A 22974-nucleotide genomic window follows, 5' to 3' on the forward strand; every position below is an offset into this window, starting at 1 on the left:
CCTTCGACCAGAGTTACGGAGCTCATTACGCACTGACCCGCTGATGCACTTGTCACGGCCTTGAGAAATAAAATGTTTTTCTGTGGAATATTTAAGAAACCATAAAGATATATTGAAATGTTTTGAAAAAGGAATTTTTTTCAAGAACAGATACGTTATTCTTACGCAAATATTGTCAGGAGTGGGATTCGAACCCACGCCCACAGAGTGGACTGAGATCTGAACGCAGCGCCTTAGACCGCTCGTCCATCCTGACACAGTATTAGTCCCAATGCACTACAAAATGTAATATTCATTTTAAAGTTTAGAATTAATTCCAGTCGTTAATTCCATTTCGTGGATGAAAATATTTCCTTTCTTCAGAATGGTTTTCAGAAGAAATGTGACATCTCCCTCGGAACTTACGATCAGTGCAACGGAGCTCATTACGCACTGACCCGCTGATGCACTTGTCACGGTCTTGAGAAATAACATGTTTTTCAGTGGTATATTTAATAAACAATAAAGATTGATTGAAATGTTTTGAAAGAGTAATTTCTTTCAAGAACAGATACGCTATTCTTACGAAAATACTGTCAGGAGTGGGGTTCGAACCCACGGCCACAGATTGGACTAATACCTGAACGCACCGCCTTAGACCACTCGGCCATCCTGACACAAAATCAGTCCCTATGCACTACAAAATGTAATATTCATTTTAAAGTTTAGATTTAATTCCAGTCGTTAATTTCATTTCGTGGATGAAAATATTTTCTTTCTTCAGAAGTGTTGTGACATCTCCCTCAGAACTTACGAGCAGAGTTACGGAGCTCATTACGCATTGACCCGCTGATGCACTTGTCACGGTCTTGAGAAATAAAATGTTTTTGTGTGGAATATTTAAGAAACCACAAAGATAGATTCAAATGTTTTGAAAAAGGAAATTTTTTCAACAGCAGATACGCTATTCTTTCGCAAACATTGTCAAGAGTGGGATTCGAACCCACGCCCACAGAGTGGACTGCGACCTGAACGCAGCGCCTTAGACCGCTCGGCCATCCTGACACAGCATAAGTCCGTATGCACTACAAAATGTAATATTCATTTTAAAGTTTAGAATTAATTCCAGTCGTTAATTTCATTTCGTGGATGAAAATATTTTCTTTCTTCATAAGTGTTTTCAGAAGCAATATGACATGTCAATCAGACCTTAAGATCAGAGTTACGGAGCTCATTACGCACTGACCCGGTGATGCACTTGTCACGGTCTTGAGAAAAAAAAGGTTTTTCTGTGGAATATTTAGGAAACCATAAAGATAGATTGAAATGGTTTGAAAAAGGAATTTTTTTCAATAACAGATACTCTATTTGTACTCAAAGATTGTCAGGAGAGGGATTCGAACCCACGCCCACAGAGTGGACTGCGCACTGAACGCAGCGCCTTAGACCGCCCGGCCATCCTGACACAATATACGTCCATATGCACTACAAAATGTAATATTCAGTTTAAAGTTTAGAATTAATTCCAGTCGTTAATTTTATTTCGTGGATGAAAATATTTTCTTTCTTCAGAAGTGTTTTCTGAAGAGATGTGACATCTCCTCCAGACTTTACGACCAGAGTTACGGAGCTCATTACGCACTGACCCGCTGATGCACTTGTCACGGCCTTGAGAAATAACATGTTTTTCTGTGGAATATTTAAGAAACCATAAAGAAAGATTGAAATGTTTTGAAAAACTAAATTTTTTTTACAAGAACACATACGCTATTCTTACGCAAATATTGTCAGGAGTGGGATTCGATCCCACGCCCACAGATTGGACTGCGCACTGAACGCAGCGCCTTAGACCGCCCTGCCATCCTGACACAATATACGTCCATATGCACTACAAAATGTAATATTCAGTTTAAAGTTTAGAATTAATTCCAGTCGTTAATTTTATTTCGTGGATGAAAATATTTTCTTTCTTCAGAAGTGTTTTCAGAAGAGATGTGACATCTCCTCCAGACTTTACGACCAGAGTTACGGAGCTCATTACGCACTGACCCGCTAATGCACTTGTCACGGAATTGAGAAATAACATGTTTTTCTGTGGAATATTTAAGAAACCATAAAGAAAGATTGAAATGTTTTGAAAAACAAAATTTTATTTACAAGAACACATACGCTATTCTTACGCAAATATTGTCAGGAGTGGGATTCGAACCCACGCCCACAGAGTGGACTGCGATCTGAACGCAGCGCCATAGACCTCTCGGCCATCCTGACACATGACCACTCCCTATGCACTACAAAATGTAATATTCATTTTAAAGTTTAGAATTAATTCCAGTCGTTAATTTCATTTCGTGGATGAAAATATTTTCTTTCTTCAGAAGTGTTTTCAGAAGCAATATGACATCTCAATCAGAACTTAAGATCAGAGTTACGGAGCTCATTACGCACTGACCCGGTGATGCACTTGTCACGGTCTTGAGAAATAAAATGTTTTTCTGTGGAATATTTAAAAAAAAAAAGATAGATTGAAATAGGAATTTTTTTCAAGAACTGATACGCTATTTGTTCTCAAAGATTGTCAGGAGTGGGATTCGAACCATCGCCCACAGTGTGGACTGCGGCCTAAACGAAGCGGCTTAGACCGTTAGGCCATCCTGACATAGTATAAATACGTATGCACAACAAAATGTAATATTCATTTTAAAGTTTAGAAATAATTCCAGTCGTTAATTTCATTTCGTGGATGAAAATAATTTCTTTCTTCAGAAGTGATGTGACATCTCCCTCACAACTTACGAGCAGAGTTACGGAGCTCATTACGCACTGACCCGCTGATGCACTTGTCACGGTCTTGAGAAATAAAATGTTTTTGTGTGGAATATTTAAGAAACCATAAAGACAGATAAAAATGTTTGAAAAAGGAGTTTTTTTCAAGAACAGATACGCTATTCTTACGCAAATATTGTCAGGAGTGGGATTCGAACCCACGCCCACAGAGTGGACTGCGACCTGAACGAAGCGCCTTAGACCGCTCGGCCATCCTGACACAATATCCGTCCGTATGCCCTACAAAATGTAATATTCATTTAAAGTTTAGAATTAATTCCAGTCGTGAATTTCATTTCGTGGATGAAAATATTTCCTTTCTTCAGAATGGTTTTCAGAAGAAATGTGACATCTCCCTCAGATCATTCGACCAGAGTTACGGAGCTCATAACGCACTGACCCGCTGATGCACTTGTCACGGTCTTGAGAAATAAAATGTTTTTCTGTGAAATATTTAAAAAAAAAAAAGATAGATTGAAATAGGAATTTTTTTCAAGAACAGATACGCTATTTGTTCTCAAAGATTGTCAGGAGTGGGATTCGAACAAACGCCCACAGAGTGGACTGCGGTCTAAACGAAGCGGCTTAGACCGTTCGGCCATCCTGACAAAGTATAAATACGTATGCACAACAAAATGTAATATTCATTTTAAAGTTTAGAATTAATTCCAGTCGTTAATTTCATTTCGTGGATGAAAATATTTTCTTTCTTCAGAAGTGATGTGACATCTCCCTCACAACTTACGAGCAGAGTTACGGAGCTCATTACGCACTGACCCGCTGATGCACTTGTCACGGTCTTGAGAAATAAAATGTTTTTGTGTGGAATATTTAAGAAACCATAAAGATAGATAAAAATGTTTTGAAAAAGGAGTTTTTTTCAAGAACAGATACGCTATTCTTACGCAAATATTGTCAGGAGTGGGATTCGAACCCACGCCCACAGAGTAGTCTGCGACCTGAACGAAGCGCCTTAGACCGCTCGGCCATCCTGACACAATATCCGTCCGTATGCCCTACAAAATGTAATATTCATTTAAAGTTTAGAATTAATTCCAGTCGTGAATTTCATTTCGTGGATGAAAATATTTCCTTTCTTCAGAATGGTTTTCAGAAGAAATGTGACATCTCCCTCAGATCATTCGACCAGAGTTACGGAGCTCATAACGCACTGACCCGCTGATGCACTTGTCACGGTCTTGAGAAATAAAATCTTTTTCTGTGGAATATTTAAGAAACCATAAAGATAGATTGAAATGTTTTGAAAGAGGAAATATTTGCAAGAACACATATTCTATTCTTACGCAAATATTGTCAGGAGTGGGATTCGAACCCACGCCCACAGAGTGGACTGCGACCTGAACGCAGCGCCTTAGACCGCTCGGCCATCCTGACACAATATCCGTCCGTATGCCCTACAAAATGTAATATTCATATCAAAGTTTAGAATTAATTCCAGTCGTGAATTTCATTTCGTGGATAAAAATATTTCCTTTCTTCAGAATGGTTTTTAGAAGAAATGTTACATCTCCCTCAGATCCTTCGAGCAGAGTTACGGAGCACATTACGCACTGACCCGCTGATGCACTTGTCATGGTCTTGAGAAATAAAATCTTTTTCTGTGGAATATTTAAGAAACCATAAAGATAGATTAAAATGTTTTGAAAGAGGAAATTTTTGCAAGAACAGATACGCTAATCTTACGCAAATATTGTCAGGAGTGGGATTCGAACCCACGCCCACAGATTGGACTGCGCACTGAACGCAGCGCCTTAGACCGCCCTGCCATCCTGACACAATATACGTCCATATGCACTACAAAATGTAATATTCAGTTTAAAGTTTAGAATTAATTCCAGTCGTTAATTTTATTTCGTGGATGAAAATATTTTCTTTCTTCAGAAGTGTTTTCAGAAGAGATGTGACATCTCCTCCAGACTTTACGACCAGAGTTACGGAGCTCATTACGCACTGACCCGCTAATGCACTTGTCACGGAATTGAGAAATAACATGTTTTTCTGTGGAATATTTAAGAAACCATAAAGAAAGATTGAAATGTTTTGAAAAACAAAATTTTATTTACAAGAACACATACGCTATTCTTACGCAAATATTGTCAGGAGTGGGATTCGAACCCACGCCCACAGAGTGGACTGCGATCTGAACGCAGCGCCATAGACCTCTCGGCCATCCTGACACATGACCACTCCCTATGCACTACAAAATGTAATATTCATTTTAAAGTTTAGAATTAATTCCAGTCGTTAATTTCATTTCGTGGATGAAAATATTTTCTTTCTTCAGAAGTGTTTTCAGAAGCAATATGACATCTCAATCAGAACTTAAGATCAGAGTTACGGAGCTCATTACGCACTGACCCGGTGATGCACTTGTCACGGTCTTGAGAAATAAAATGTTTTTCTGTGGAATATTTAAAAAAAAAAAGATAGATTGAAATAGGAATTTTTTTCAAGAACTGATACGCTATTTGTTCTCAAAGATTGTCAGGAGTGGGATTCGAACCATCGCCCACAGTGTGGACTGCGGCCTAAACGAAGCGGCTTAGACCGTTAGGCCATCCTGACATAGTATAAATACGTATGCACAACAAAATGTAATATTCATTTTAAAGTTTAGAAATAATTCCAGTCGTTAATTTCATTTCGTGGATGAAAATAATTTCTTTCTTCAGAAGTGATGTGACATCTCCCTCACAACTTACGAGCAGAGTTACGGAGCTCATTACGCACTGACCCGCTGATGCACTTGTCACGGTCTTGAGAAATAAAATGTTTTTGTGTGGAATATTTAAGAAACCATAAAGACAGATAAAAATGTTTGAAAAAGGAGTTTTTTTCAAGAACAGATACGCTATTCTTACGCAAATATTGTCAGGAGTGGGATTCGAACCCACGCCCACAGAGTGGACTGCGACCTGAACGAAGCGCCTTAGACCGCTCGGCCATCCTGACACAATATCCGTCCGTATGCCCTACAAAATGTAATATTCATTTAAAGTTTAGAATTAATTCCAGTCGTGAATTTCATTTCGTGGATGAAAATATTTCCTTTCTTCAGAATGGTTTTCAGAAGAAATGTGACATCTCCCTCAGATCATTCGACCAGAGTTACGGAGCTCATAACGCACTGACCCGCTGATGCACTTGTCACGGTCTTGAGAAATAAAATGTTTTTCTGTGAAATATTTAAAAAAAAAAAAGATAGATTGAAATAGGAATTTTTTTCAAGAACAGATACGCTATTTGTTCTCAAAGATTGTCAGGAGTGGGATTCGAACAAACGCCCACAGAGTGGACTGCGGTCTAAACGAAGCGGCTTAGACCGTTCGGCCATCCTGACAAAGTATAAATACGTATGCACAACAAAATGTAATATTCATTTTAAAGTTTAGAATTAATTCCAGTCGTTAATTTCATTTCGTGGATGAAAATATTTTCTTTCTTCAGAAGTGATGTGACATCTCCCTCACAACTTACGAGCAGAGTTACGGAGCTCATTACGCACTGACCCGCTGATGCACTTGTCACGGTCTTGAGAAATAAAATGTTTTTGTGTGGAATATTTAAGAAACCATAAAGATAGATAAAAATGTTTTGAAAAAGGAGTTTTTTTCAAGAACAGATACGCTATTCTTACGCAAATATTGTCAGGAGTGGGATTCGAACCCACGCCCACAGAGTAGTCTGCGACCTGAACGAAGCGCCTTAGACCGCTCGGCCATCCTGACACAATATCCGTCCGTATGCCCTACAAAATGTAATATTCATTTAAAGTTTAGAATTAATTCCAGTCGTGAATTTCATTTCGTGGATGAAAATATTTCCTTTCTTCAGAATGGTTTTCAGAAGAAATGTGACATCTCCCTCAGATCATTCGACCAGAGTTACGGAGCTCATAACGCACTGACCCGCTGATGCACTTGTCACGGTCTTGAGAAATAAAATCTTTTTCTGTGGAATATTTAAGAAACCATAAAGATAGATTGAAATGTTTTGAAAGAGGAAATATTTGCAAGAACACATATTCTATTCTTACGCAAATATTGTCAGGAGTGGGATTCGAACCCACGCCCACAGAGTGGACTGCGACCTGAACGCAGCGCCTTAGACCGCTCGGCCATCCTGACACAATATCCGTCCGTATGCCCTACAAAATGTAATATTCATATCAAAGTTTAGAATTAATTCCAGTCGTGAATTTCATTTCGTGGATAAAAATATTTCCTTTCTTCAGAATGGTTTTTAGAAGAAATGTTACATCTCCCTCAGATCCTTCGAGCAGAGTTACGGAGCACATTACGCACTGACCCGCTGATGCACTTGTCATGGTCTTGAGAAATAAAATCTTTTTCTGTGGAATATTTAAGAAACCATAAAGATAGATTAAAATGTTTTGAAAGAGGAAATTTTTGCAAGAACAGATACGCTAATCTTACGCAAATATTGTCAGGAGTGGGATTCGAACCCACGCCCACAGAGTGGACTGCAACCTGAACGCAGCGCCTTAGACCGCTCGGCCATCCTGACACAATACCCGTCCGTATGCCCTACAAAATGTAATATTCATTTTAAAGTTTAGAATTAATTCCAGTCGTGAATTTCATTTCGTGGATGAAAATATTTCCTTTCTTCAGAATGGTTTTCAGAAGAAATGTTAATTTCCCTCAGATCCTTCGAGGAGAGTTACGGAGCACATTACGCACTGACCCGCTGATGCACTTGTCATGGTCTTGAGAAATAAAATATTTTTCTGTGGAATATTTAAGAAACCATAAAGATAGATTGAAATGTTTTGAAAGAGGAAATTTTTGCAAGAACAGATATTCTATTCTTACGCAAATATTGTCAGGAGTGGGATTCGAACCCACGCCCACAGAGTGGACTGCAACCTGAACGCAGCGCCTTAGACCGCTCGGCCATCCTGACACAATATCCGTCCGTATGCCCTACAAAATGTAATATTCATTTTAAAGTTTAGAATTAATTCCAGTCGTGAATTTCATTTCGTGGATGAAAATATTTCCTTTCTTCAGAATGGTTTTCAGAAGAAATGTTAATTTCCCTCAGATCCTTCGAGCAGAGTTACGGAGCACATTACGCACTGACCCGCTGATGCACTTGTCATGGTCTTGAGAAATAAAATCTTTTTCTGTGGAATATTTAAGAAACCATAAAGATAGATTGAAATCTTTTGAAAAAGGAATTTTTTTCAAGAACAGATACGCTATTCTTACACAAATATTGTCAGGAGTGGGATTCGAACCCACGCCCACAGAGTGGACTGCGACCTGAACGCAGAGCCTTAGACCGCTCGGCCATCCTGACACATTATCCGTCTGTATGCCCTACAAAATGTAATATTCATTTTAATGTTTAGTATTAATTCCAGTCGTGAATTTCATTTCGTGGATGAAAATATTTCCTTTCTTCAGAATGGTTTTCAGAAGAAATGTGACATCTCCCTCAGATCATTCGACCAGAGTTACGGAGCTCATAACGCACTGACCCGCTGATGCACTTGTCACGGTCTTAAGAAATAAAATCTTTTTCTGTGGAATATTTAAGAAACCATAAAGATAGATTGAAATGTTTTGAAAGAGGAAATATTTGCAAGAACAGATATTCTATTCTTACGCAAATATTGTCAGGAGTGGGATTCGAACCCACGCCCACAGAGTGGACTGCGACCTGAACGCAGCGCCTTAGACAGCTCGGCCATCCTGGCACATTATCCGTCCGTATGCCCTACAAAATGTAATATTCATTTTAAAGTTTAGAATTAATTCCAGTCGTGAATTTCATTTCGTGGATGAAAATATTTCCTTTCTTCAGAATGGTTTTCAGAAGAAATGTTACATCTCCCTCAGATCCTTCGAGCAGAGTTACGGAGCACATTACGCACTGACCCGCTGATGCACTTGTCATGGTCTTGAGAAATAAAATCTTTTTCTGTGGAATATTTAAGAAACCATAAAGATAGATTGAAATGTTTTGAAAAAGGAATTTTTTTCAAGAACAGATACGCTATTCTTACGCAAATAATGTCAGGAGTGGGATTCGAACCCACGCCCACAGAGTGGACTGCGACCTGAACGCAGCGCCTAAGACCGCTCGGCCATCCTGACACAATATCCGTCCGTATGCCCTACAATATGTAATATTCATTTTAAAGTTTAGAATTAATTCCAGTCGTGAATTTCATTTTGTGGATGAAAATATTTCCTTTCTTCAGAATGGTTTTCAGAAGAAATGTTACATCTCCCTCAGATCCTTCGAGCAGAGTTACGGAGCACATTACGCACTGACCCGCTGATGCACTTGTCATGGTCTTGAGAAATAAAATCTTTTTCTGTGGAATATTTAAGAAACCATAAAGACAGATTGAAATGTTTTGAAAAAGGAATTTTTTCAAGAACAGATACGCTATTCTTAGGCAAATATTGTCAGGAGTGGGATTCGAACCCACGCCCACAGAGTGGACTGCAACCTGAACGCAGCGCCTTAGACCGCTCGGCCATCCTGACACAATATCCGTCCGTATGCCCTACAAAATGTAATATTCATTTTAAAGTTTAGAATTAATTCCAGTCGTGAATTTCATTTCGTGGATGAAAATATTTCCTTTCTTCAGAATGGTTTTCAGAAGAAATGTTACATCTCCCTCAGATCCTTCGAGCAGAGTTACGGAGCACATTACTCACTGACCCGCTGATGCACTTGTCATGGTCTTGAGAAATAAAATCTTTTTCTGTGGAATATTTAAGAAACCATAAAGATAGATTGAAATGTTTTGAAAGAGGAAATTTTTGCAAGAACAGATATTCTATTCTTACGCAAATATTGTCAGGAGTGGGATTCGAACCCACGCCCACAGAGTGGACTGCAACCTGAACGCAGCGCCTTAGACCGCTCGGCCATCCTGACACAATATCCGTCCGTATGCCCTACAAAATGTAATATTCATTTTAAAGTTTAGAATTAATTCCAGTCGTGAATTTCATTTCGTGGATGAAAATATTTCCTTTCTTCAGAATGGTTTTCAGAAGAAATATTAATTTCCCTCAGATCCTTCGAGCAGAGTTACGGAGCACATTACGCACTGACCCGCTGATGCACTTGTCATGGTCTTGAGAAATAAAATCTTTTTCTGTGGAATATTTAAGAAACCATAAAGATAGATTGAAATGTTTTGAAAAAGGAATTTTTTTCAAGAACAGATACGCTATTCTTACACAAATATTGTCAGGAGTGGGATTCGAACCCACGCCCACAGAGTGGACTGCGACCTGAACGCAGAGCCTTAGACCGCTCGGCCATCCTGACACATTATCCGTCTGTATGCCCTACAAAATGTAATATTCATTTTAATGTTTAGAATTAATTCCAGTCGTGAATTTCATTTCGTGGATGAAAATATTTCCATTCTTCAGAATGGTTTTCAGAAGAAATGTGACATCTCCCTCAGATCATTCGACCAGAGTTACGGAGCTCATAACGCACTGACCCGCTGATGCACTTGTCACGGTCTTGAGAAATAAAATCTTTTTCTGTGGAATATTTAAGAAACCATAAAGATAGATTGAAATGTTTTGAAAAAGGAATTTTTTTTCAAGAACAGATACGCTATTCTTACGCAAATATTGTCAGGAGTGGGATTCGAACCCACGCCCACAGAGTGGACTGCGACCTGAACGCAGCGCCTTAGACCGCTCGGCCATCCTGACACATTATCCGTCTGTATGCCCTACAAAATGTAATATTTATTTTAAAGTTTAGAATTAATTCCAGTCGTGAATTTCATTTCGTGGATGAAAATATTTCCTTTCTTCAGAATGGTTTTCAGAAGAAATGTGACAACTCCCTCAGATCATTCGACCAGAGTTACGGAGCTCATAACGCACTGACCCGCTGATGCACTTGTGACGGTCTTGAGAAATAAAATCTTTTTCTGTGGAATATTTAAGAAACCACAAAGTAGATTGAAATGTTTTGAAAAAGGAATTTTTTTCAAGAACAGATACGCTATTCTTACCCAAGTATTGTCAGGATTGGGATTCGAACCACGCCCACAGAGTGGACTGCAACCTGAACGCAGCGCCTTAGACCGCTCGGCCATCCTGACACAATATCCGTCCGTATGCACTACAAAATGTAATATTTATTTTAAAGTTTAGAATTAATTCCAGTCATGAATTTTATTTAGTGGATGAAAATATTTCCTTTCTTCAGAATGGTTTTCAGAAGAAATGTTACATCTCCCTCAGATCCTTCGACCAGAGTAACGGAGCTCATTACGCACTGACCCGCTGATGCACTTGTCATGGTCTTGAGAAATAAAATCTTTTTCTGTGGAATATTTAAGAAACCATAAAGATAGATTGAAATGTTTTGAAAGAGGAAATTTTTGCAAGAACAGATATTCCATTCTTACGCAAATATTGTCAGGAGTGGGATTCGAACCCACGCCCACAGAGTGGAGTGCGACCTGAACGCAGCGCCTTAGACCGCTCGGCCATCCTGACACATTATCCGTCTGTATGCCCTACAAAATGTAATATTTATTTTAAAGTTTAGAATTAATTCCAGTCGTGAATTTCATTTCGTTAATGAAAATATTTCCTTTCTTCAGAATGGTTTTCAGAAGAAATGTGACATCTCCCTCAGATCATTCGAGCAGAGTTACGGAGCACATTACGCACTGACCCGCTGATGCACTTGTCATGGTCTTGAGAAATAAAATCTTTTTCTGTGGAATATTTAAGAAACCATAAAGATAGATTGAAATGTTTTGAAAGAGGAAATTTTTGCAAGAACAGATATTCCATTCTTACGCAAATATTGTCAGGAGTGGGATTCGAACCCACGCCCACAGAGTGGAGTGCGACCTGAACGCAGCGCCTTAGACCGCTCGGCCATCCTGACACATTATCCGTCTGTATGCCCTACAAAATGTAATATTTATTTTAAAGTTTAGAATTAATTCCAGTCGTGAATTTCATTTCGTGGATGAAAATATTTCCTTTCTTCAGAATGGTTTTCAGAAGAAATGTGACATCTCCCTCAGATCATTCGAGCAGAGTTACGGAGCACATTACGCACTGACCCGCTGATGCACTTGTCATGGTCTTGAGAAATAAAATCTTTTTCTGTGGAATATTTAAGAAACCATAAAGATAGATTGAAATGTTTTGAAAAAGGAATTTTTTTCAAGAACAGATACGCTATTCTTACGCAAATATTGTCAGGAGTGGGATTCGAACCCACGCCCACAGAGTGGACTGCGACCTGAACGCAGCGCCTTAGACCGCTCGGCCATCCTGACACAATATCCGTCCGTATGCCCTACAAAATGTAATATTCATTTTAAAGTTTAGAATTAATTCCAGTCGTGAATTTCATTTCGTGGATGAAAATATTTCCTTTCTTCAGAATGGTTTTCAGAAGAAATGTTAATTTCCCTCAGATCCTTCGACCAGAGTTACGGAGCTCATTACGCACAGACCCGCTGATGCACTTGTCACGGTCTTGAGAAATAAAATGTTTTTCTGTGGAATATTTAAGAAACCATAAAGATAGATTGAAATGTTTTGAAAAAGGAATTTTTTTCAAGAACAGATACGCTATTCTTACGCAAATATTGTCAGGAGTGGGATTCGAACCCACGCCAACAGAGTGGACTGCGACCTGAACGCAGCGCCTTAGACCGCTCGTCCATCCTGGCACAATATCCGTCCGTATGCCCTACAAAATGTAATATTCATTTTAAAGTTTAGAATTAATTCCAGTCGTGAATTTCATTTAGTGGATGAAAATATTTCCTTTCTTCAGAATGGTTTTCAGAAGAAATGTTACATCTCCCTCAGATCCTTCGAGCAGAGTTACGGAGCACATTACGCACTGACCCGCTGATGCACTTGTCATGGTCTTCAGAAATTAAATCTTTTTCTGTGGAATATTTAAGAAACCATAAAGATAGATTGAAATGTTTTGAAAAAGGAATTTTTTTCAAGAACAGATACGCTATTCTTACGCAAATATTGTCAGGAGTGGGATTCGAACCCACGCCCACAGAGTGGACTGCGACCTGAACGCAGCGCCTCAGACCGCTCGGCCATCCTGACACATTATCCGTCTGTATGCCCTACAAAATGTAATATTCATTTTAATGTTTAGAATTAATTCCAGTCGTGAATTTCATTTCGTGGATGAAAATATTTCCTTTCTTCAGAATGGTTTTCAGAAGAAATGTGACATCTCCCTCAGATCATTCGACCAGAGTTACGGAGCTCATAACGCACTGACCCGCTGATGCACTTGTCACGGTCTTGAGAAATAAAATCTTTTTCTGTGGAATATTTAAGAAACCATAAAGATAGATTGAAATGTTTTGAAAAAGGAATATTTTTCAAGAACAGATACGCTATTCTTACGCAAATATTGTCAGGAGTGGGATTCGAACCCACGCCCACAGAGTGGACTGCGACCTGAACGCAGCGCCTTAGACCGCTCGGCCATCCTGACACATTATCCGTCTGTATGCCCTACAAAATGTAATATTTATTTTAAAGTTTAGAATTAATTCCAGTCGTGAATTTCATTTCGTGGATGAAAATATTTCCTTTCTTCAGAATGGTTTTCAGAAAAAATGTGACATCTCCCTCAGATCATTCGACCAGATTTACGGAGCTCATAACGCACTGACCCGCTGATGCACTTGTCACGGTCTTGAGAAATAAAATCTTTTTCTGTGGAATATTTAAGAAACCATAAAGATAGATTGAAATGTTTTGAAAAAGGAATTTTTTTCAAGAACAGATACGCTATTCTTACGCAAATATTGTCAGGAGTGGGATTCGAACCCACGCCCACAGAGTGGACTGCGACCTGAACGCAGCGCCTCAGACCGCTCGGCCATCCTGACACATTATCCGTCTGTATGCCCTACAAAATGTAATATTCATTTTAATGTTTAGAATTAATTCCAGTCGTGAATTTCATTTCGTGGATGAAAATATTTCCTTTCTTCAGAATGGTTTTCAGAAGAAATGTGACATCTCCCTCAGATCATTCGACCAGAGTTACGGAGCTCATAACGCACTGACCCGCTGATGCACTTGTCACGGTCTTGAGAAATAAAATCTTTTTCTGTGGAATATTTAAGAAACCATAAAGATAGATTGAAATGTTTTGAAAAAGGAATATTTTTCAAGAACAGATACGCTATTCTTACGCAAATATTGTCAGGAGTGGGATTCGAACCCACGCCCACAGAGTGGACTGCGACCTGAACGCAGCGCCTTAGACCGCTCGGCCATCCTGACACATTATCCGTCTGTATGCCCTACAAAATGTAATATTTATTTTAAAGTTTAGAATTAATTCCAGTCGTGAATTTCATTTCGTGGATGAAAATATTTCCTTTCTTCAGAATGGTTTTCAGAAAAAATGTGACATCTCCCTCAGATCATTCGACCAGATTTACGGAGCTCATAACGCACTGACCCGCTGATGCACTTGTCACGGTCTTGAGAAATAAAATCTTTTTCTGTGGAATATTTAAGAAACCACAAAGTAGATTGAAATGTTTTGAAAAAGGAATTTTTTTCAAGAACAGATACGCTATTCTTACGCAAGTATTGTCAGGATTGGGATTCGAACCCACGCCCACAGAGTGGACTGCAACCTGAACGCAGCGCCTTAGACCGCTCGGCCATCCTGACACAATATCCGTCCGTATGCCCTACAAAATGTAATATTCATTTTAAAGTTTAGAATTAATTCCAGTCATGAATTTTATTTAGTGGATGAAAATATTTCCTTTCTTCAGAATGGTTTTCAGAAGAAATGTTACATCTCCCTCAGATCCTTCGACCAGAGTAACGGAGCTCATTACGCGCTGACACGCTAATGCACTTGTCATGGTCTTGAGAAATAAAATCTTTTTCTGTGGAATATTTAAGAAACCATAAAGATAGATTGAAATGTTTTGAAAGAGGAAATTTTTGCAAGAACAGATATTCTATTCTTACGCAAATATTGTCAGGAGTGGGATTCGAACCCACGCCCACAGAGTGGACAGCGACCTGAACGCAGCGCCTTAGACCGCTCGGCCATCCTGGCACATTATCCGTCTGTATGCCCTACAAAATGTAATATTTATTTTAAAGTTTAGAATTAATTCCAGGCGTGAATTTCATTTCGTGGATGAAAATATTTCCTTTCTTCAGAATGGTTTTCAGAAGAAATGTTAATTTCCCTCAGATCCTTCGACCAGAGTTACGGAGCTCATTACGCACTGACCCGCTGATGCACTTGTCATGGTCTTGAGAAATAAAATCTTTTTCTGTGGAATATTTAAGAAACCATAAAGATAGATTGAAATGTTTTGAAAGAGGAAATTTTTGCAAGAACAGATATTCTATTCTTACGCAAATATTGTCAGGAGTGGGATTCGAACCCACGCCCACAGAGTGGAGTGCGACCTGAACGCAACGCCTTAGACCGCTCGGCCATCCTGACACAATATCCGTCCGTATGCCCTACAAAATGTAATATTCATTTTAAAGTTTAGAATTAATTCCAGTCGTGAATTTCATTTCGTGGATGAAAATAGTTTCTTTCTTCAGAAGTGTTTTCAGATGCAATGTGACATCTCCCTCAGATCCTTCGACCAGAGTTACGGAGCTGATTACGCACTGACCCGCTGATGCACTTGTCACGGTCTTGAGAAATAAAATATTTTTGTGTGGAATATTTAAGAAACCACAAAGATAGATAATAATGTTTTGAAAAAGGAGTTTTTTTCAAGAACAGATACGCTATTCTTACGCAAATATTGTCAGGAGTGGGATTCGAACCCACGCCCACAGAGTGGACTGCGACCTGAACGAAGCGCCTTAGACTGCTCGGCCATAATGACACAATATCCGTCCGTATGCCCTACAAAATGTAATATTCATTTAAAGTTTAGAATTAATTCCAGTCGTGAATTTCATTTCGTGGATGAAAATATTTCCTTTCTTCAGAATGGTTTTCAGAAGAAATGTGACATCTCCCTCAGATCATTCGACCAGAGTTACGGAGCTCATAACGCACTGACCCGCTGATGCACTTGTCACGGTCTTGAGAAATAAAATCTTTTTCTGTGGAATATTTAAGAAACCATAAAGATAGATTGAAATGTTTTGAAAAAGGAATTTTTTTCAAGAACAGATACGCTATTCTTACGCAAATATTGTCAGGAGTGGGATTCGAACCCACGCCCACAGAGTGGACTGCGACCTGAACGCAGCGCCTTAGACCGCTCGGCCATCCTGACACATTATCCGTCTGTATGCCCTACAAAATGTAATATTTATTTTAAAGTTTAGAATTAATTCCAGTCGTGAATTTCATTTCGTGGATGAAAATATTTCCTTTCTTCAGAATGGTTTTCAGAAAAAATGTGACATCTCCCTCAGATCATTCGACCAGAGTTACGGAGCTCATAACGCACTGACCCGCTGATGCACTTGTCACGGTCTTGAGAAATAAAATCTGTTTCTGTGGAATATTTAAGAAACCACAAAGTAGATTGAAATGTTTTGAAAAAGGAATTTTTTTCAAGAACAGATACGCTATTCTTACGCAAGTATTGTCAGGATTGGGATTCGAACCCACGCCCACAGAGTGGACTGCAACCTGAACGCAGCGCCTTAGACCGCTCGGCCATCCTGACACAATATCCGTCCGTATGCCCTACAAAAGGTAATATTCATTTTAAAGTTTAGAATTAATTCCAGTCATGAATTTTATTTAGTGGATGAAAATATTTCCTTTCTTCAGAATGGTTTTCAGAAGAAATGTTACATCTCCCTCAGATCCTTCGACCAGAGTAACGGAGCTCATTACGCGCTGACACGCTAATGCACTTGTCATGGTCTTGAGAAATAAAATGTTTTTCTGTGGAATATTTAAGAAACCATAAAGATAGATTGAAATGTTTTGAAAGAGGAAATTTTTGCAAGAACAGATATTCTATTCTTACGCAAATATTGTCAGGAGTGGGATTCGAACCCACGCCCACATAGTGGACTGCGACCTGAACGCAGCGCCTTAGACCGCTCGGCCATCCTGGCACATTATCCGTCTGTATGCCCTACAAAATGTAATATTTATTTTAAAGTTTAGAATTAATTCCAGTCGTGAATTTCATTTCGTGGATGAAAATAGTTTCTTTCTTCAGAAGTGTTTTCAGATGCAATGTGACATCTCCCTCAGATCCTTCGACCAGAGTTACGGAGCTGATTACGCACTGACCCGCTGATGCACTTGTCACGGTCTTGAGAAATAAAATATTTTTGTGTGGAATATTTAAGAAACCACAAAGATAGATAATAATGTTTTGAAAAAGGAGTTTTTTTCAAGAACAGATACGCTATTCTTACGCAAATATTGTCAGGAGTGGGATTCGAACCCACGCCCACAGAGTGGACTGCGACCTGAACGAAGCGCCTTAGACCGCTCGGCCATAATGACACAATATCCGTCCGTATGCCCTACAAAATGTAATATTCATTTAAAGTTTAGAATTAATTCCAGTGGTGAATTTCATTTCGTGGATGAAAATATTTCCTTTCTTCAGAATGGTTTTCAGAAGAAATGTGACATCACCCTCAGACCCTTCGACCAGAGTTACAGAGCACATTATGCACTGACCCGCTGATGCACTTGTCATGGTCTTGAGAAATAAAATCTTTTTCTGTGGAATATTTAAGAAACCATAAAGATAGATTGAAATGTTTTGAAAGAGGAATTTTTTGCAAGAACAGATATTCAATTCTTACGCAAATATTGTCAGGAGTGGGATTCGAACCCACGCCCACAGAGTGGACTGCGACCTGAACGCAGCGCCTTAGACCGCTTGGCCATCCTGACACATTATCCGTCTGTATGCCCTACAAAATGTAATATTTATTTTAAAGTTTAGAATTAATTCCAGTCGTGAATTTCATTTCGTGGATGAAAATATTTCCTTTCTTCAGAATGGTTTTCAGAAGAAATGTGACATCTCCCTCAGATCATTCGACCAGAGTTACGGAGCTCATAACGCACTGACCCGCTGATGCACTTGTCACGGTCTTGAGAAATAAAATGTTTTTCTGTGGAATATTTAAGAAACCATAAAGATAGATTGAAATGTTTTAAAAAAGGAATTTTTTTTAAGAACAGATACGCTATTCTTACGCAAATATTGTCAGGAGTGGGATTCGAACCCACGCCCACAGAGTGGACTGCGACCTGAACGCAGCGCCTTAGACCGCTCGGCCAAACTGACACAATATCCGTCCGTATGCCCTACAAAATGTAATATTCATTTTAAAGTTTAGAATTAATTCCAGTCGTGAATTTCATTTCGTGGATGAAAATATTTCCTTTCGTCAGAATGGTTTTCAGAAGAAATGTGACATCTCCCTCAGATCCTTCGACCAGAGTTACGGAGTTCATTAAGCACTGACCCGCTGATGCACTTGTCACGGTCTTGAGAAATAAAATGTTTTTCTGTGGAATATTTAAGAAACCATAAAGATAGATTGAAATGTTTTGAAAAAGGAATTTTTTTCAAGAACAGATACGCCATTCCTACGCAAGTATTGTCAGGAAAGGGATTTGTACCCACCCCCACAGAGTGGACTGCGACCTGAACGCAGCGCCTTAGACCGCTCGGCCATCCTGACACAGTATTAGTCCCAATGCACTACAAAATGTAATATTCATTTTAAAGTTTAGAATTAATTGCAGTCGTTAATTTCATTTCGTGGATGAAAATAGTTTCTTTCTACAGAAGTGTTTTCAGATGCAATGTGACATCTATCTCAGAACATACGACCAGAGTTACGGAGTTCATTACGCATTGACCCGCTGATGCACTTGTCACGGTCTTGAGAAATAAAATGTTTTTCGGTGGAATATTTAAGAAACCATAAAGATAGATTGAAATGTTTTGAAAAAGGAATTTTTTTCAAGAACAGATACGCTATTCCTACGCAAGTATTGTCAGGAGTGGGATTCGTACCCACCCCCACAGAGTGGACTGCGACCTGAACGCAGCGCCTTAGACCGCTCGGCCATCCTGACACAGTATTAGTCCCAATGCACTACAAAATGTAATATTCATTTTAAAGTTTAGAATTAATTGCAGTCGTTAATTTCATTTCGTGGATGAAAATAGTTTCTTTCTACAGAAGTGTTTTCAGATGCAATGTGACATCTCCCTCAGAACATACGATCAGAGTTACGTAGCTCATTACGCATTGACCCGCTGATGCACTTGTCACGGTCTTGAGAAATAAAATCTTTTTCTGTGGAATATTTAAGAAACCACAAAGTAGATTGAAATGTTTTGAAAAAGGAATTTTTTTCAAGAACAGATACGCTATTCTTACGCAAGTATTGTCAGGAGTGGGATTCGAACCCACGCCCACAGAGTGGACTGCGACCTGAACGCAGCGCCTTAGACCGCTCGGCCATCCTGACACAATATCCGTCCGTATGCCCTACAAAATGTAATATTCATTTTAAAGTTTAGAATTAATTCCAGTCATGAATTTTATTTAGTGGATGAAAATATTTCCTTTCTTCAGAATGGTTTTCAGAAGAAATGTTACATCTCCCTCAGATCCTTCGACCAGAGTAACGGAGCTCATTACGCGCTGACACGCTGATGCACTTGTCATGGTCTTGAGAAATAAAATCTTTTTCTGTGGAATATTTAAGAAACCATAAAGACAGATTGAAATGTTTTGAAAAAGGAATTTTTTCAAGAACAGATACGCTATTCTTACGCAAATATTGTCAGGAGTGGGATTCGAACCCACGCCCACAGAGTGGACTGCGACCTGAATCTAGCGCCTTAGACCGCTCGGCCATCCTGACACAATATCTGTCCGTATGCCCTACAAAATGTAATATTCATTTTAAAGTTTAGAATTAATTCCAGTCGTGAATTTCATTTCGTGGATGAAAATATTTCCTTTCTTCAGAATGGTTTTCAGAAGAAATGTTAATTTCCCTCAGATCCTTCGACCAGAGTAACGGAGCTCATTACGCACTGACCCGCTGATGCACTTGTCACGGTCTTGAGAAATAAAATGTTTTTCTGTTGAATATTTAAGAAACCATAAAGATAGATTGAAATGTTTTGAAAAAGGAATCTTTTTCAAGAACAGATACGCTATTCTTACGCAAGTATTGTCAGGAGTGGGATTCGAACCCACGCCCACAGAGTGGACTGCGACCTGAACGCAGCGCCTTAGACCGCTCGGCCATCCTGACACAATATCCGTCCGTATACCCTACAAAATGTAATATTCATTTTAAAGTTTAGAATTAATTCCAGTCGTGAATTTCATTTCGTGGATGAAAATAGTTTCTTTCTTCAGAAGTGTTTTCAGATGCAATGTGACATCTCCCTCAGATCCTTCGACCAGAGTTACGGAGCTGATTACGCACTGACCCGCTGATGCACTTGTCACGGTCTTGAGAAATAAAATGTTTTTCTGTGGAATATTTAAGAAACCATAAAGATAGATTGAAATGTTTTGAAAAAGGAATTTTTTTCAAGAACAGATACGCTATTATTACGCAAATATTGTCAGGAGTGGGATTCGAACCCACGCCCACAGAGTGGACTGCGACCTGAACGCAGCGCCTTAGACCGCTCGGCCATCCTGACACAATATCCGTCCGTATGCCCTACAAAATGTAATATTCATTTTAAAGTTTAGAATTAATTCCAGTCGTGAATTTCATTTCGTGGATGAAAATATTTCCTTTCGTCAGAATGGTTTTCAGAAGAAATGTGACATCTCCCTCAGATCCTTCGACCAGAGTTACGGAGTTCATTACGCACTGACCCGCTGATGCACTTGTCATGGTCTTGAGAAATAAAATGTTTTTCTATGGAATATTTAAGAAACCATAAAGATAGATTGAAATGTTTTGAAAAAGGAATTTTTTTCAAGAACAGATACGCTATTCCTACGCAAGTATTGTCAGGAGTGGGATTCGTACCCACCCCCACAGAGTGGACTGCGACCTGAACGCAGCGCCTTAGACCGCTCGGCCATCCTGACACAGTATTAGTCCCAATGCACTACAAAATGTAATATTCATTTTAAAGTTTAGAATTAATTGCAGTCGTGAATTTCATTTCGTGGATGAAAATATTTCCTTTCTTCAGAATGGTTTTCAGAAGAAATGTTAATTTCCCTCAGATCCTTCGACCAGAGTAACGGAGCTCATTACGCACTGACCCGCTGATGCACTTGTCACGGTCTTGAGAAATAAAATGTTTTTCTGTTGAATATTTAAGAAACCATAAAGATAGATTGAAATGTTTTGAAAAAGGAATGTTTTTCAAGAACAGATACGCTATTCTTACGCAAGTATTGTCAGGAGTGGGATTCGAACCCACGCCCACAGAGTGGACTGCGACCTGAACGCAGCGCCTTAGACCGCTCGGCCATCCTGACACAATATCCGTCCGTATACCCTACAAAATGTAATATTCATTTTAAAGTTTAGAATTAATTCCATTCGTGAATTTCATTTCGTGGATGAAAATAGTTTCTTTCTTCAGAAGTGTTTTCAGATGCAATGTGTTATCTCCCTCAGATCCTTCGACCAGAGTTACGGAGCTGATTACGCACTGACCCGCTGATGCACTTGTCACGGTCTTGAGAAATAAAATGTTTTTCTTTGGAATATTTAAGAAACCATAAAGATAGATTGAAATGTTTTGAAAAAGGAATTTTTTTCAAGAACAGATACGCTATTCTTACGCAAATATTGTCAGGAGTGGGATTCGAACCCACGCCCACAGAGTGGACTGCGACCTGAACGCAGCGCCTTAGACCGCTCGGCCATCCTGACACAATATCCGTCCGTATGCCCTACAAAATGTAATATTCATTTTAAAGTTTAGAATTAATTCCAGTCTTGAATTTCATTTCGTGGATGAAAATATTTCCTTTCGTCAGAATGGTTTTCAGAAGAAATGTGACATCTCCCTCAGGTCCTTCGACCAGAGTTACGGAGTTCATTACGCACTGACCCGCTGATGCACTTGTCACGGTCTTGAGAAATAAAATGTTTTTCTATGGAATATTTAAGAAACCATAAAGATAGATTGAAATGTTTTGAAAAAGGAATTTTTTTCAAGAACAGATACGCTATTCCTACGCAAGTATTGTCAGGAGTGGGATTCGTACCCAAGCCCACAGAGTGGACGGCGACCTGAACGCAGCGCCTTAGACCGCTCGGCCATCCTGACACAGTATTAGTCTCAATGCACTACAAAATGTAATATTCATTTTAAAGTTTAGAATTAATTGCAGTCGTTAATTTCATTTCGTGGATGAAAATAGTTTCTTTCTTCAGAAGTGTTTTCAGATGCAATGTGACATCTCCCTCAGATCCTTCGACCAGAGTAACGGAGCTCATTACGCGCTGACACGCTGATGCACTTGTCATGGTCGTGAGAAATAAAATCTTTTTCTGTGGAATATTTAAGAAACCATAAAGACAGATTGAAATGTTTTGAAAAAGGAATTTTTTCAAGAACAGATACGCTATTCTTACGCAAATATTGTCAGGAATGGGATTCGAACCCACGCCCACAGAGTGGACGGCGACCTGAACACAGCGCCTTAGACCGCTCAGCCATCCTGACACAGTATTAGTCCCAATGCACTACAAAATGTAATATTCATTTTAAAGTTTAGAATTAATTGCAGTCATTAATTTCATTTCGTGGATGAAAATAGTTTCTTTCTACAGAAGTGTTTTCAGATGCAATGTGACATCTATCTCAGAACATACGACCAGAGTTACGGAGTTCATTACGCATTGACCCGCTGATGCACTTGTCACGGTCTTGAGAAATAAAATGTTTTTCGGTGGAATATTTAAGAAACCATAAAGATAGATTGAAATGTTTTGAAAAAGGAATTTTTTTCAAGAACAGATACGCTATTCTTACGCAAATATTGTCAGGAGTGGGATTCGAACCCACGCCCACAGAGTGGACTGCGACCTGAACGCAGCGCCTTAGACCGCTCGGCCATCCTGACACAATATCCGTCCGTATGCCCTACAAAATGTAATATT

General features: G+C 39.2%; 45 non-coding genes across 45 annotated transcripts; all 45 read right to left on the minus strand.

Moving 5' to 3' along the window:
• Nucleotides 1–173: 173 nt before the first annotated feature.
• On the minus strand, nt 174–256 carry Trnal-cag (transfer RNA leucine (anticodon CAG)). The gene has a single exon. It is a non-coding gene; the product is annotated as a tRNA-Leu (tRNA).
• A 705-nt stretch (nt 257–961) lies between these two features.
• On the minus strand, nt 962–1044 carry Trnal-cag (transfer RNA leucine (anticodon CAG)). Its single transcript has one exon. It is a non-coding gene; the product is annotated as a tRNA-Leu (tRNA).
• Nucleotides 1045–2167: 1123 nt separating this feature from the next.
• Trnal-cag (transfer RNA leucine (anticodon CAG)) lies at nt 2168–2250 on the minus strand. Its single transcript has one exon. It is a non-coding gene; the product is annotated as a tRNA-Leu (tRNA).
• Nucleotides 2251–2942: 692 nt separating this feature from the next.
• Trnal-cag (transfer RNA leucine (anticodon CAG)) lies at nt 2943–3025 on the minus strand. Its single transcript has one exon. It is a non-coding gene; the product is annotated as a tRNA-Leu (tRNA).
• A 693-nt stretch (nt 3026–3718) lies between these two features.
• Nucleotides 3719–3801, minus strand: Trnal-cag (transfer RNA leucine (anticodon CAG)). The gene has a single exon. It is a non-coding gene; the product is annotated as a tRNA-Leu (tRNA).
• A 316-nt stretch (nt 3802–4117) lies between these two features.
• Trnal-cag (transfer RNA leucine (anticodon CAG)) lies at nt 4118–4200 on the minus strand. Its single transcript has one exon. It is a non-coding gene; the product is annotated as a tRNA-Leu (tRNA).
• Nucleotides 4201–4920: 720 nt separating this feature from the next.
• Nucleotides 4921–5003, minus strand: Trnal-cag (transfer RNA leucine (anticodon CAG)). The gene has a single exon. It is a non-coding gene; the product is annotated as a tRNA-Leu (tRNA).
• A 692-nt stretch (nt 5004–5695) lies between these two features.
• On the minus strand, nt 5696–5778 carry Trnal-cag (transfer RNA leucine (anticodon CAG)). The gene has a single exon. It is a non-coding gene; the product is annotated as a tRNA-Leu (tRNA).
• A 693-nt stretch (nt 5779–6471) lies between these two features.
• Trnal-cag (transfer RNA leucine (anticodon CAG)) lies at nt 6472–6554 on the minus strand. Its single transcript has one exon. It is a non-coding gene; the product is annotated as a tRNA-Leu (tRNA).
• A 316-nt stretch (nt 6555–6870) lies between these two features.
• Trnal-cag (transfer RNA leucine (anticodon CAG)) lies at nt 6871–6953 on the minus strand. The gene has a single exon. It is a non-coding gene; the product is annotated as a tRNA-Leu (tRNA).
• Nucleotides 6954–7270: 317 nt separating this feature from the next.
• Trnal-cag (transfer RNA leucine (anticodon CAG)) lies at nt 7271–7353 on the minus strand. The gene has a single exon. It is a non-coding gene; the product is annotated as a tRNA-Leu (tRNA).
• A 316-nt stretch (nt 7354–7669) lies between these two features.
• Nucleotides 7670–7752, minus strand: Trnal-cag (transfer RNA leucine (anticodon CAG)). Its single transcript has one exon. It is a non-coding gene; the product is annotated as a tRNA-Leu (tRNA).
• A 316-nt stretch (nt 7753–8068) lies between these two features.
• Nucleotides 8069–8151, minus strand: Trnal-cag (transfer RNA leucine (anticodon CAG)). Its single transcript has one exon. It is a non-coding gene; the product is annotated as a tRNA-Leu (tRNA).
• Nucleotides 8152–8468: 317 nt separating this feature from the next.
• Nucleotides 8469–8551, minus strand: Trnal-cag (transfer RNA leucine (anticodon CAG)). The gene has a single exon. It is a non-coding gene; the product is annotated as a tRNA-Leu (tRNA).
• Nucleotides 8552–8868: 317 nt separating this feature from the next.
• On the minus strand, nt 8869–8951 carry Trnal-cag (transfer RNA leucine (anticodon CAG)). Its single transcript has one exon. It is a non-coding gene; the product is annotated as a tRNA-Leu (tRNA).
• A 316-nt stretch (nt 8952–9267) lies between these two features.
• On the minus strand, nt 9268–9350 carry Trnal-cag (transfer RNA leucine (anticodon CAG)). Its single transcript has one exon. It is a non-coding gene; the product is annotated as a tRNA-Leu (tRNA).
• Nucleotides 9351–9667: 317 nt separating this feature from the next.
• On the minus strand, nt 9668–9750 carry Trnal-cag (transfer RNA leucine (anticodon CAG)). The gene has a single exon. It is a non-coding gene; the product is annotated as a tRNA-Leu (tRNA).
• Nucleotides 9751–10066: 316 nt separating this feature from the next.
• On the minus strand, nt 10067–10149 carry Trnal-cag (transfer RNA leucine (anticodon CAG)). The gene has a single exon. It is a non-coding gene; the product is annotated as a tRNA-Leu (tRNA).
• Nucleotides 10150–10467: 318 nt separating this feature from the next.
• Trnal-cag (transfer RNA leucine (anticodon CAG)) lies at nt 10468–10550 on the minus strand. The gene has a single exon. It is a non-coding gene; the product is annotated as a tRNA-Leu (tRNA).
• A 715-nt stretch (nt 10551–11265) lies between these two features.
• Trnal-cag (transfer RNA leucine (anticodon CAG)) lies at nt 11266–11348 on the minus strand. The gene has a single exon. It is a non-coding gene; the product is annotated as a tRNA-Leu (tRNA).
• Nucleotides 11349–11665: 317 nt separating this feature from the next.
• Nucleotides 11666–11748, minus strand: Trnal-cag (transfer RNA leucine (anticodon CAG)). The gene has a single exon. It is a non-coding gene; the product is annotated as a tRNA-Leu (tRNA).
• A 317-nt stretch (nt 11749–12065) lies between these two features.
• Nucleotides 12066–12148, minus strand: Trnal-cag (transfer RNA leucine (anticodon CAG)). Its single transcript has one exon. It is a non-coding gene; the product is annotated as a tRNA-Leu (tRNA).
• Nucleotides 12149–12464: 316 nt separating this feature from the next.
• Nucleotides 12465–12547, minus strand: Trnal-cag (transfer RNA leucine (anticodon CAG)). Its single transcript has one exon. It is a non-coding gene; the product is annotated as a tRNA-Leu (tRNA).
• Nucleotides 12548–12864: 317 nt separating this feature from the next.
• On the minus strand, nt 12865–12947 carry Trnal-cag (transfer RNA leucine (anticodon CAG)). The gene has a single exon. It is a non-coding gene; the product is annotated as a tRNA-Leu (tRNA).
• A 317-nt stretch (nt 12948–13264) lies between these two features.
• Trnal-cag (transfer RNA leucine (anticodon CAG)) lies at nt 13265–13347 on the minus strand. Its single transcript has one exon. It is a non-coding gene; the product is annotated as a tRNA-Leu (tRNA).
• Nucleotides 13348–13664: 317 nt separating this feature from the next.
• Trnal-cag (transfer RNA leucine (anticodon CAG)) lies at nt 13665–13747 on the minus strand. Its single transcript has one exon. It is a non-coding gene; the product is annotated as a tRNA-Leu (tRNA).
• Nucleotides 13748–14064: 317 nt separating this feature from the next.
• Trnal-cag (transfer RNA leucine (anticodon CAG)) lies at nt 14065–14147 on the minus strand. Its single transcript has one exon. It is a non-coding gene; the product is annotated as a tRNA-Leu (tRNA).
• Nucleotides 14148–14463: 316 nt separating this feature from the next.
• Nucleotides 14464–14546, minus strand: Trnal-cag (transfer RNA leucine (anticodon CAG)). The gene has a single exon. It is a non-coding gene; the product is annotated as a tRNA-Leu (tRNA).
• Nucleotides 14547–14863: 317 nt separating this feature from the next.
• Trnal-cag (transfer RNA leucine (anticodon CAG)) lies at nt 14864–14946 on the minus strand. The gene has a single exon. It is a non-coding gene; the product is annotated as a tRNA-Leu (tRNA).
• Nucleotides 14947–15262: 316 nt separating this feature from the next.
• Trnal-cag (transfer RNA leucine (anticodon CAG)) lies at nt 15263–15345 on the minus strand. The gene has a single exon. It is a non-coding gene; the product is annotated as a tRNA-Leu (tRNA).
• Nucleotides 15346–16061: 716 nt separating this feature from the next.
• Nucleotides 16062–16144, minus strand: Trnal-cag (transfer RNA leucine (anticodon CAG)). Its single transcript has one exon. It is a non-coding gene; the product is annotated as a tRNA-Leu (tRNA).
• A 316-nt stretch (nt 16145–16460) lies between these two features.
• On the minus strand, nt 16461–16543 carry Trnal-cag (transfer RNA leucine (anticodon CAG)). Its single transcript has one exon. It is a non-coding gene; the product is annotated as a tRNA-Leu (tRNA).
• Nucleotides 16544–16860: 317 nt separating this feature from the next.
• Trnal-cag (transfer RNA leucine (anticodon CAG)) lies at nt 16861–16943 on the minus strand. Its single transcript has one exon. It is a non-coding gene; the product is annotated as a tRNA-Leu (tRNA).
• A 716-nt stretch (nt 16944–17659) lies between these two features.
• Nucleotides 17660–17742, minus strand: Trnal-cag (transfer RNA leucine (anticodon CAG)). The gene has a single exon. It is a non-coding gene; the product is annotated as a tRNA-Leu (tRNA).
• A 317-nt stretch (nt 17743–18059) lies between these two features.
• On the minus strand, nt 18060–18142 carry Trnal-cag (transfer RNA leucine (anticodon CAG)). Its single transcript has one exon. It is a non-coding gene; the product is annotated as a tRNA-Leu (tRNA).
• A 717-nt stretch (nt 18143–18859) lies between these two features.
• On the minus strand, nt 18860–18942 carry Trnal-cag (transfer RNA leucine (anticodon CAG)). The gene has a single exon. It is a non-coding gene; the product is annotated as a tRNA-Leu (tRNA).
• Nucleotides 18943–19258: 316 nt separating this feature from the next.
• On the minus strand, nt 19259–19341 carry Trnal-cag (transfer RNA leucine (anticodon CAG)). The gene has a single exon. It is a non-coding gene; the product is annotated as a tRNA-Leu (tRNA).
• Nucleotides 19342–19657: 316 nt separating this feature from the next.
• On the minus strand, nt 19658–19740 carry Trnal-cag (transfer RNA leucine (anticodon CAG)). The gene is given in 2 exon segments: nt 19658–19692; nt 19703–19740. It is a non-coding gene; the product is annotated as a tRNA-Leu (tRNA).
• Nucleotides 19741–20056: 316 nt separating this feature from the next.
• Nucleotides 20057–20139, minus strand: Trnal-cag (transfer RNA leucine (anticodon CAG)). Its single transcript has one exon. It is a non-coding gene; the product is annotated as a tRNA-Leu (tRNA).
• A 317-nt stretch (nt 20140–20456) lies between these two features.
• Trnal-cag (transfer RNA leucine (anticodon CAG)) lies at nt 20457–20539 on the minus strand. The gene has a single exon. It is a non-coding gene; the product is annotated as a tRNA-Leu (tRNA).
• Nucleotides 20540–20856: 317 nt separating this feature from the next.
• Nucleotides 20857–20939, minus strand: Trnal-cag (transfer RNA leucine (anticodon CAG)). Its single transcript has one exon. It is a non-coding gene; the product is annotated as a tRNA-Leu (tRNA).
• Nucleotides 20940–21255: 316 nt separating this feature from the next.
• Trnal-cag (transfer RNA leucine (anticodon CAG)) lies at nt 21256–21338 on the minus strand. The gene has a single exon. It is a non-coding gene; the product is annotated as a tRNA-Leu (tRNA).
• A 317-nt stretch (nt 21339–21655) lies between these two features.
• Nucleotides 21656–21738, minus strand: Trnal-cag (transfer RNA leucine (anticodon CAG)). Its single transcript has one exon. It is a non-coding gene; the product is annotated as a tRNA-Leu (tRNA).
• A 716-nt stretch (nt 21739–22454) lies between these two features.
• Nucleotides 22455–22537, minus strand: Trnal-cag (transfer RNA leucine (anticodon CAG)). The gene has a single exon. It is a non-coding gene; the product is annotated as a tRNA-Leu (tRNA).
• Nucleotides 22538–22854: 317 nt separating this feature from the next.
• On the minus strand, nt 22855–22937 carry Trnal-cag (transfer RNA leucine (anticodon CAG)). The gene has a single exon. It is a non-coding gene; the product is annotated as a tRNA-Leu (tRNA).
• Nucleotides 22938–22974: the final 37 nt, after the last annotated feature.

The sequence above is a fragment of the Argiope bruennichi genome, chromosome 8 (assembly GCF_947563725.1).
Source record: "Argiope bruennichi chromosome 8, qqArgBrue1.1, whole genome shotgun sequence".
Classification (NCBI taxonomy): Eukaryota; Metazoa; Arthropoda; class Arachnida; order Araneae; family Araneidae; genus Argiope; species Argiope bruennichi.